The 8,662-nt window shown below is 46.4% G+C and overlaps 1 protein-coding gene across 1 annotated transcript in view; it reads left to right on the top strand.

Moving 5' to 3' along the window:
* Positions 1 to 566: 566 nt before the first annotated feature.
* The window catches only part of LOC118508249 (protein embryonic gonad), a 51,050-nt gene continuing 42,954 nt past the window's right edge, over positions 567 to 8,662 (top strand). Inside the window, exons 1-2 of the mRNA XM_036047863.1 lie at positions 567 to 583; positions 669 to 1,927. The gene's annotated coding sequence lies outside the window, so the exon portion shown is untranslated. The remainder of the gene's footprint in view (positions 584 to 668; positions 1,928 to 8,662) is intronic.

Genomic DNA, 8,662 nt, shown 5'->3' with positions numbered 1-8,662 from the left:
GATCATGAAGGCAAGAATATCATAAGTCAATCTGGTCCGATCGCATTAAATTCTTGAATTCACATTCTTTACATGTAAAACAAATTTCATTGTTTTAATATTCGAAAAAATATTCTAGTTAAACTTTATCCATCAAGTCTCATAGCATTTTAAAGAAATTTCAAGCTGACTCCAACATGTACTTCAAGCAATGTTTTGTTTACGAAATAAAAATAAAAGATGCGCCTCGATACATCCCAGCGTAACCGGCTCTCAGCAGGCACTCACAGCGAAGGGATTGGAAGCCGTATCTCACCAGAAGAGCAGCAGGAACTCAGAAGATGATCTCTTGTTTAGTTACATGTGCGCACGGGACAGGTTCGCCGGCGGTGAAGGATGCTGCGATGCTGCCGCTTGGCTCTCGCACATTGTTGTGGCTCGTGGTGCGCAAGCCCGAGTGCGAGTGCCCGTCGTCGTCGTCACGAAGACGACGCTGGGGGCTTCCCTATACACAAGGTGGCTTAGCGCATCCGCAACGAGTTCGAGACGTTCGAGTGATGAGCTCGATGGCCTACGGCGAGGGCGCCTACCGCGAGTGCTACGGGTGAGCGACGCAGGCAACAAAAGGCAGCCAGGGAAAAAAATAATAATATGGGTTTACCTTGATTTTACTTATATGATTCCCCCAGTCGTGATTTGACTCTTCTCCGTTACACATCTCATCTGCGCTGCGGTGCTTGTGGTCGTTTGTTTGCAGTTTGTTGGCTGTTGGCCGGCATCGCTTCTATCGCTCTGTGAAGTGTGTGTGTGTGTATCCGGTTCTGAAGGTGGTGGGGTTCGATCGGTCACCCGGTTCGCGAGAGACCCGATTACGACGGCTGGTGACGGCTCGCTGCTACCGCTGGGGCCTTGCTGGGGCAGTGTTGGCGGAGTTCCGGAGTGTGTGGCAAACGTGCGATCGAGCAACATCCTTCGAGGCCGGCATGGATCGTGTGGATCGTGAATCATAGGAACCCGATGGCTTCTTCTCGATCGCTCGATATAGATCGGGTCTCACGCGAATTGCGCGCAGCGGCGGTTTCGCATTTGTTTGCGTACAATCATTCCGTTTGGTTCGTGCGTTGTGTTACATGCTAGATGAGCAGGCGGAAACGGTTTAATTTTGCGCGGCGTTCCTATTGTTGTGGTGTATGTTGCGTCTGAAGCCGCTCGCCCGAAGATTCCCCAACCGGTCGTAGTCGCAGGAAGTAAACAAGCAATCCGCCTAGGAAGGCAATCAATTTTTGATTGATCTGTGTTTGATGGTTAAAGTGAATCGAAAGAACAAATCGTTGTGCAGTACTTGCCGAACATCAATGAAGCGATGATTGAATCGTATTGTGGGTTGTGTAAAAAAAAAAAACGCTTCGTATAAAATTATGTTCCTGTTGTGCGCTTGTGAATGACATGTGTTACACTGCTCAATGTTAAATGATGATAAGTTTTATCTGTAAAGTGCGTGAAGTTTAAATAACCTCAAACCCAGCACTGCAAACAAAATTCCATCGTTGTGGTGCTGACGGCAGCTGAGCTCGTTGCAATCGACGAATAAAAGACAAGTGATTTGTGCGCTGTGTAAGTGACGAACCTGTATGTGAAATGTCAACGGTCAGTTCGAAGCCTTCTAAACACGAGTGATGTGCGGATATGATGCAAAGTTATGTGTAGCAACATCAGATGTATGTATTTTGCTCGTGCACAAATAATTTGTAAACTTACCCACGTTTAGTGACAACCGATCAAGTGATGTCGTATGGCCGTATGGCCGAACGAAATCGAGAAGTGATACTGTTCGCTGACACACATTTGCTGCTTGCTTGTAACGCGCTTGTCACCTAGAAAACTGTTCCTGCTCACTACAACCATTCAGCTTCGACAACCGACAGATTCGACAATTTTTTGCAGAAAGGTAAGGCCCGCTTGGAAGAAAGACAACTTATAAATATGTGAAACTTTTACCGAAGAGTATTGCCCAAATCCAAGCACCAAGCAACAAAATAAGCCGTCTGGGAGTTCACCCCGTGTGGAATGCTATCGTAGCAGGAAGCATGCCCGAAAGTGATGCGACACTTGTGAGACCTCCGGCGAAGACGCTGGGGCGGCCTCGACATCGTGGCATTATGAAGCCTTCCTTCCGCAACGGTTGGTCCACCTTTTGCGGACGAGTCAGCCAGCGAGCTTTACTTGTTGCGGTTCAGTTTCAGTTCGGGTATGCAGTGTACCCTCGAAAGGAGAAGAACTTTTATGCTTATGTTAATTACATTGCGAAAAATTGTATCCCCGCGAGTGATTCAGAGGATGTTTTCTTTTCGGATCGATTTGGTTAGTGTGATTTTGACCGATCCTTGGTTCTCTGTAGTTTGGCTATTCCAAAAGGCAGTTTCCGTGCCTTGATTCAGTTCGGTAAAATTCAACGGGTTTTTTTTTGTTAAGGGTCGTTCCCTTGAACCCGTTTACCCTGGAACCACCCCGGGTTCTGGGAAGTCTTTGTGTCGGGAGCTCGCGTTTTATGGGTGTGTTTATTTTTAGTGTTAGCGTGCGATATTCCTCGCAAAGCGGGAGTCAGCATTCGATTGCCTTCAATAGACTGGTTTCGTTTTCTGAACCGGATAGGATGGATTAGGTAACGACAGAGATCTGACCGTATTTCCTGTGTGTTTGGGTGGGTGTTCGACCTGTAATTAGTTGATAATGGCTTTAATCAACAGCAAGGGTTCCACGTTAGCGGGGTTTTGCTCACCTATGTGGCTTGGGCATACACTGATTAAGGTAGAACTGGAGCGGACAACTTCAGGTTGCTGGTGGGTGTGTCGCATTGTAACAGATGTTGCCGCAGTTTGTCACCTTTGAAGCGATGACTAACGGAACCTCACAACCTGAAAGATGTTAATGAAAAAATGGGAATGCTCGCAGCGGATGCAGGTTGCATGTTTGAGTAAAGGTGAGCCGGTGATAATTGTAAAGGTTGAGGTTCATTGACGTAGAAAAATGTGTAACGGAATCATAAGAATTAGATTTTAAAGTTTAGATTTAAAAGATGGAGTTATTGTAAAAATTAAGATATTACCATAATAATAAAGTCAATTAACTATCCTGTCAACTGCTGCAAACACTTGCGGCTTCTAAAGGAAAAGAAAGTCTTTGACTGCGCCGTTGACAAGGACATGCTTGCAACAAATGAGCTGTGTTGTACGACTCCGGGGCTGGGGCCCAGAAAGGCTGTGTGCGAATTTCGCCGTCCCAGGAGCCAACCACAACCAAGCAAACTGACGGAAACATCTCTCCCTGCGGTGAAATGAGGCTCCAAATCACAGCATTCCTTAGATCACACAGGTATCCATGCGGCCACAGTGGTAAATGGGAAACCATTATCTTGATCTCTTGATCACCTGCCGTTGTAAAAGCGGCGCACCAGGGCCTCGGAAGGCCCTGCAGTTCACTTTCAAAAGTCAAATTCCTTCGCGATCATCTCGCACAATGTGCGCCAGCGAATGAGATCAAAATGTCGTGAGACGGATTCCCGGTTACCGGGTACTGCGACTGCACAACACGGCCGCCTAAAACTGCACCGTACCAATGTGGCGAACTGCATCTTGGACTTGGTGTATCACCGTGTGTGTGTGTGTGTGTGTGTGATTGTTTACACTTTTAGAAATGCTGCTGGAGCTAGTGAGCGTGTGCGAGCGCGCGCGCGAGAATGGGAAAAAAGATTTATCGCATCGATAGGGGCAGACGACATCATGATCATAAATATCGACAAGCGTAAAAAGGCGGTTCCAAGGGTGGCGAAGGAAGGACTAGCCGACCGAGCGGCCGTTTTGCTCTGTCGACGGCAGAGGGTCGCCAGAAAGGCTAAGGGGATTTCCGTTTTCCCCTCTATCCGAGCAAGTGTGGACCTAAACTCGGGTGGCAACGATAATGCGTCTCGCGGCATTAGAGAAAAGCGAAAGGCCAGAAAGAGTAGAAACAAAAGTAAAAAAAAAATCGGCCAGCTTTATCTTTCACTCGGTGGCCGCAGAAAGTGACTGTCAACAAATGTGTTTTCTCGGGCTTTTTCATGCATCGTTCGTGCTTTGATGGTGGACGGGAACAGGCCGAGGGAAGGGTTAATTTGATAACCCAATGCAATGGACGAGCGACAAGGCGAACAAGGCGAGCGCGAACGCGTAACGCTTGATGCATTTTTCTAATGGTGCGCTCCCTATAGCGGTAGGGAGGGCAAAATGTGTAATGATTAGCTCGAATTGATTCGTGTTTGCAAGCTCCGCCCATTGTTGGCGCTTGATAATGCTTTTGAGACATCGCAATAGTGAAACAGGCGTTGAAGTCTTAGCTGAAACAGGGCTATCATTGGGAAGACTTTCGATTGCCGAACTAACCAGCTGATCGTTTGACCAATTATGGTGTTTAAATTAGAACAGGAGTCGTAGAGGATCAAACTTAAACTTAGTATATAAAATATGAAAGTCTTTTTTCCTTGGCACCAATACAACCTCGAGAGGTCTCGGGCCTGCCATTTATGGCTTTCTGTGACTTGATTTTACCCGTAGCAAAACAGTCAGCCCTGCGTACGGGGAGGCGGTTTTGATGGGATTTGAACCCCGGTCCTGCCGTGTGAAGACCGGCGCCGTTACCGCACCATGAAAGTAGTTGTTGCTATTCTCCAAATAACGCATTCTGACCAACTTTGGACGGCAAATGTCCATGTTCGGATCGGATCACCACCTGCTGGCGTGAACAAGCTACACGTTAAAGCTCGGTCCGTGTAAACAGACGCTCCGAAAGGACGCTCACACAAGAATCCCCCGCCACAACCGTTCAACGAGCGGGTACAGTAAGTAAATTGGTATCCCCACTCGCTGATGGATGAGTGAGGTAGAATGCAAGCCTGGGCATTAGGTCAGTGATGCTAATTTGAGTGCGTAAACGAATACGGCATACTGATCAGCGTGGATGACTGGAGCCAGCAAACGGGTAATGATTTACGATCCTTCACGGAAATTGGTTTCCGCAGATCAAGCCGTATAGCGATCGTCTTGATACGCGTCAGAATGTACGGGATCGTGTGATGTAAATAAGATGAGAACTATAAATGTATCTACTTGCTTTCAATCGGAATGATGTTTTGAAACCTAGTTAACGTGTTAAGAAGCTGCTTTTTTAGGAAATCAAGATTGGTGGGTGTACCACGTCAGGCGAGATCACGTCTGATCTATTGGTAATAACCTACTTAAATTTAGTTATAAAATAACAATCACGTGACAGAGTTTTTGAGTCGAACTTACAGAGTTTGAGCCATTTCAGGACCATTGTCTAGGTGAAGTGAACTATTGATAGGCAGAAGTGGAATTTGACGCTTTTTCTGGATCATGATCAAGTTTAACTAGGCTCTTGTTAGGATGAAGCAGAATTTTGTCATGGAGAACTGTTCTACTCGTCAATAGTCCACTTCATCCAGATCACGGTCCAGAGATGCCTCGTAAATTATCAGATCTTCTCAGGAAACTTGTATATTCGAGTTAAGGCGATCCGGTAGGACCTGGGCTAGAATCCCATCCAGACCTTACCTTTGAAGTGGGTATTGGCTTTTCAGCTTCATGGTATAATTAACTAAAGTCGATGAGCCAGGAAGCAAAATCGGATTATTTGGCACTTATAGAAATCTGGTGTTCTGGCACAACTTACAATGTGTGTTATGGACAATTAGGAACAATTAAGTGCCTTACAAGAATTACGAATCAGTTCAGTGATCTCATACTAAGGTACCGTTTTGCTATTCTATTTGATTTAAAAAACGCCTTTGATTAGCCTACGATTGTCGTAAACCGGGACGTTACCATTGACCCTAACCATTGCAATTGCACGTCGTGGTAAGCTCGAAGGTGATAAATATTTAAATTATTTATTGCATCGCTTTCAGGTGACACTTGTACTATGCAAATGCAGCCCCATGTCGTTTTGCCAATGTAACACATTGTTCGAGCGACGATACTCGGGTCAACGCAAAGGCGCACAGCCACCGAGTCTTGGGCCTGGGATTCACGGCCGTTTTCCGTCGACTTTGAACCCAACAGTTCGTGTTCGCTTCTTTTGTACGGCTGCCGTTACTGCGGAATCGTTGGTCTGCTTGGCAATTCATTGGGAATTATTAGCGATACCATTTTATATGCTCACGATACGTGCCATGGAACCGATGCGATGGGAAGACCTTATGGGATTGAGGGAATCGATTTTGGGCATGCCTTTCCTCATACGTTGCTGATATTAAGGGGGGAGCAGCAGTTAGCATCAAATGTAGCATCCTTTCGAGACATGTCTGTCGCAAAACGTTTGTCGCAAATTTAAGTGCCAATCGAATGCGCTACATTATCATATTCTTCCGTTTAGGCGGGCACGAATTAAAACGCCCTCAAGACGTTGGCGCCGTGCTGCAGCCATCCACCATTGGCAAGGTTGTGAAGCGAGCTGGTTTCGTTTTTTTTTTCACCGAGTAAGCCACGCTCAATCCTATGATCCTAATCCTGTAACAAAAGGTAAGGGTAAGAAGCCCAAGATGCCGAACGGAGAAAAGGAGCACGTAAGAAGAACCTTCACCCATACGAGATGATATGTTTTCATTCAAGCAGCAGAACATGACTTCTGTTTATGATAATTTGCTCACCGAACATATCCTCGATCATCTCGCATTACAAGTGATCGGTAGCTACCGATGCTGCGATGCGACGATCATCAGGGGGCGGCAGAACTTGTTCACTTCTGGGCCAGAGCGCGCCAGCCTGATGAAAAGAATTCGATCGTGTTCGAACGTTGACATCGATCGGGGCGACATAGTGCTCCCCGGTAGCCCGGTGAAAAGTGTGTGTTTACCTCGGTTTCGATCGTTGCCATGATCAGGAGGAGGCCTTGGTGGTGTCCCCAACCGATGGTGGGAAGATCAACGATGAGGCAATGTTATTCAAATATATTTGTCTGAGCCCGGATCGTTACAAGATCACGAGCTGAGCGGTGTAGCAGCAAAAACCAGAAGCGAGAAAAGAGAATCGCTCCAGAATCCAGTATCCTACACCATCACATCCAGGGATGCTACACCACAATCCCTGAGAAGCGTAGATTCGCCTGCCTAGGCCAATTTCTTTCCACCGAACGTGTCGAATGTAATGCCGTAGAATTGCAAAGTAGTAGTGTAGAAGCTGCTGGGCATGCTGCAAGCACTAGTGTCCCGCTGTGTCAGCCCTCGTCAGCTGGTTCTGTTTTTTGTTCTGGGAAATAGATAATGTATTTAAACTCTATATGTGAAGGCTGCATTTTGTGCCTAGGTGTTACAAGAAAAAAATCTCAAGTTTAACAACTTCCTAACAGTTGGATACGTATTTAAATATAGCTAAATTTAGCTTTGAAACAAAACTTGGCAGAAAAATCAACTTGATAATCCAATCTCGCTATGTGTTTCAAATCTTCTTTCAAGTGATTTGCAACCTCGAGTCGAAGACTTTCTACACGATGCAGAATGTGAAGTGGTACGTGATGGTAATGCGCTCGTAATGAGACAGCAATGACCGACGCGTTTGATCGCCTCAAGTAGCAGATCGTAATCTCACCAATTTTGACATCAATACCTCATGACGATTAGGCCGACTGGGCAGACCCGGCTGAGGTACACATGTGCATGTGCCTTTTTTCTCTCTTCGTATTTTGCAGCGTGCTAGTAGCTTCAGGGTCTTGAAACAGCTAACTGGATCGCTGATTCCATCCCGGCGCGGGTCTATAATTAGACGAACGTTTGCGCTCGCCCACCGTGGGGCGTTAGCTTACCAGTAACCAGGTGCAAATTGTGTGTGGATTACCAAAATTCATACTTTCGAGACCCACTCCACACACACGCTACACTTCTGGCCGTATCGGGTGGGTAGCGCCTACTTTCGCCTTCCGTCAGCACTAACGAGCTAAGAGCGACGCTGTTATGACATCTTAATAATAGCCGAACGGTATCAATTTCGTGGATCAATATTTGCTTAGAGTTTGCTCCATTTTTTGTTGGTCTTTGAGGATCTTTCTCTTTTGGGTTTCTTGGAAGAAAGAAGGTCGGCAGAAAAAAAACGGCCACAACCACAACAGTGCACTGTTGGTTTACGTTGCGTTCCAATTTCAAGTATCCAGCAGGTCGAGATGGCTGTCGAAAAAGTGTTCTGTTTTTAGCGCTTGCGCTTGGCCTCGGATCGTAGAAATGATAGGTTTCTCGTTGGCATGATGTGTTAAAGATACTACAGCCACACACACACACATTGATCTACACAGTGTGTTGAAGAGTTGAATGAGTTCGTGATGTTTTCGCGTGGACACACGCGATCATCGACGAGTCTTCCCTGGGCGTTTTTAAATGTTTCTCAAGCTCTCGGCTGTGAGTTGGAGGATCCGGTGGCAAACAGCAGTAGATAGGTCGTCAGCAGCGTCATCGTAGCTGATCATTGCTGGGGAAGCACGTTTTTAGATTTTTTTTGTGTTGGTGAGTTGCTCGCTTGTTGACTTAGACATTCGGTGTCTGTGACAGCGATCAGGTCGGTTACTGTCGGTGCCTATTTGTCCTGTGCTGGGAGCTACATTGGAGCACTTAGGGTTTTTGTAGTTACCTGATTAGCTTCAAGGT

This window comes from Anopheles stephensi, chromosome 2, assembly GCF_013141755.1.
Source record: "Anopheles stephensi strain Indian chromosome 2, UCI_ANSTEP_V1.0, whole genome shotgun sequence".
NCBI lineage: Eukaryota > Metazoa > Arthropoda > Insecta > Diptera > Culicidae > Anopheles > Anopheles stephensi.
This window is presented reverse-complemented; position numbering and strand designations above follow the sequence as displayed.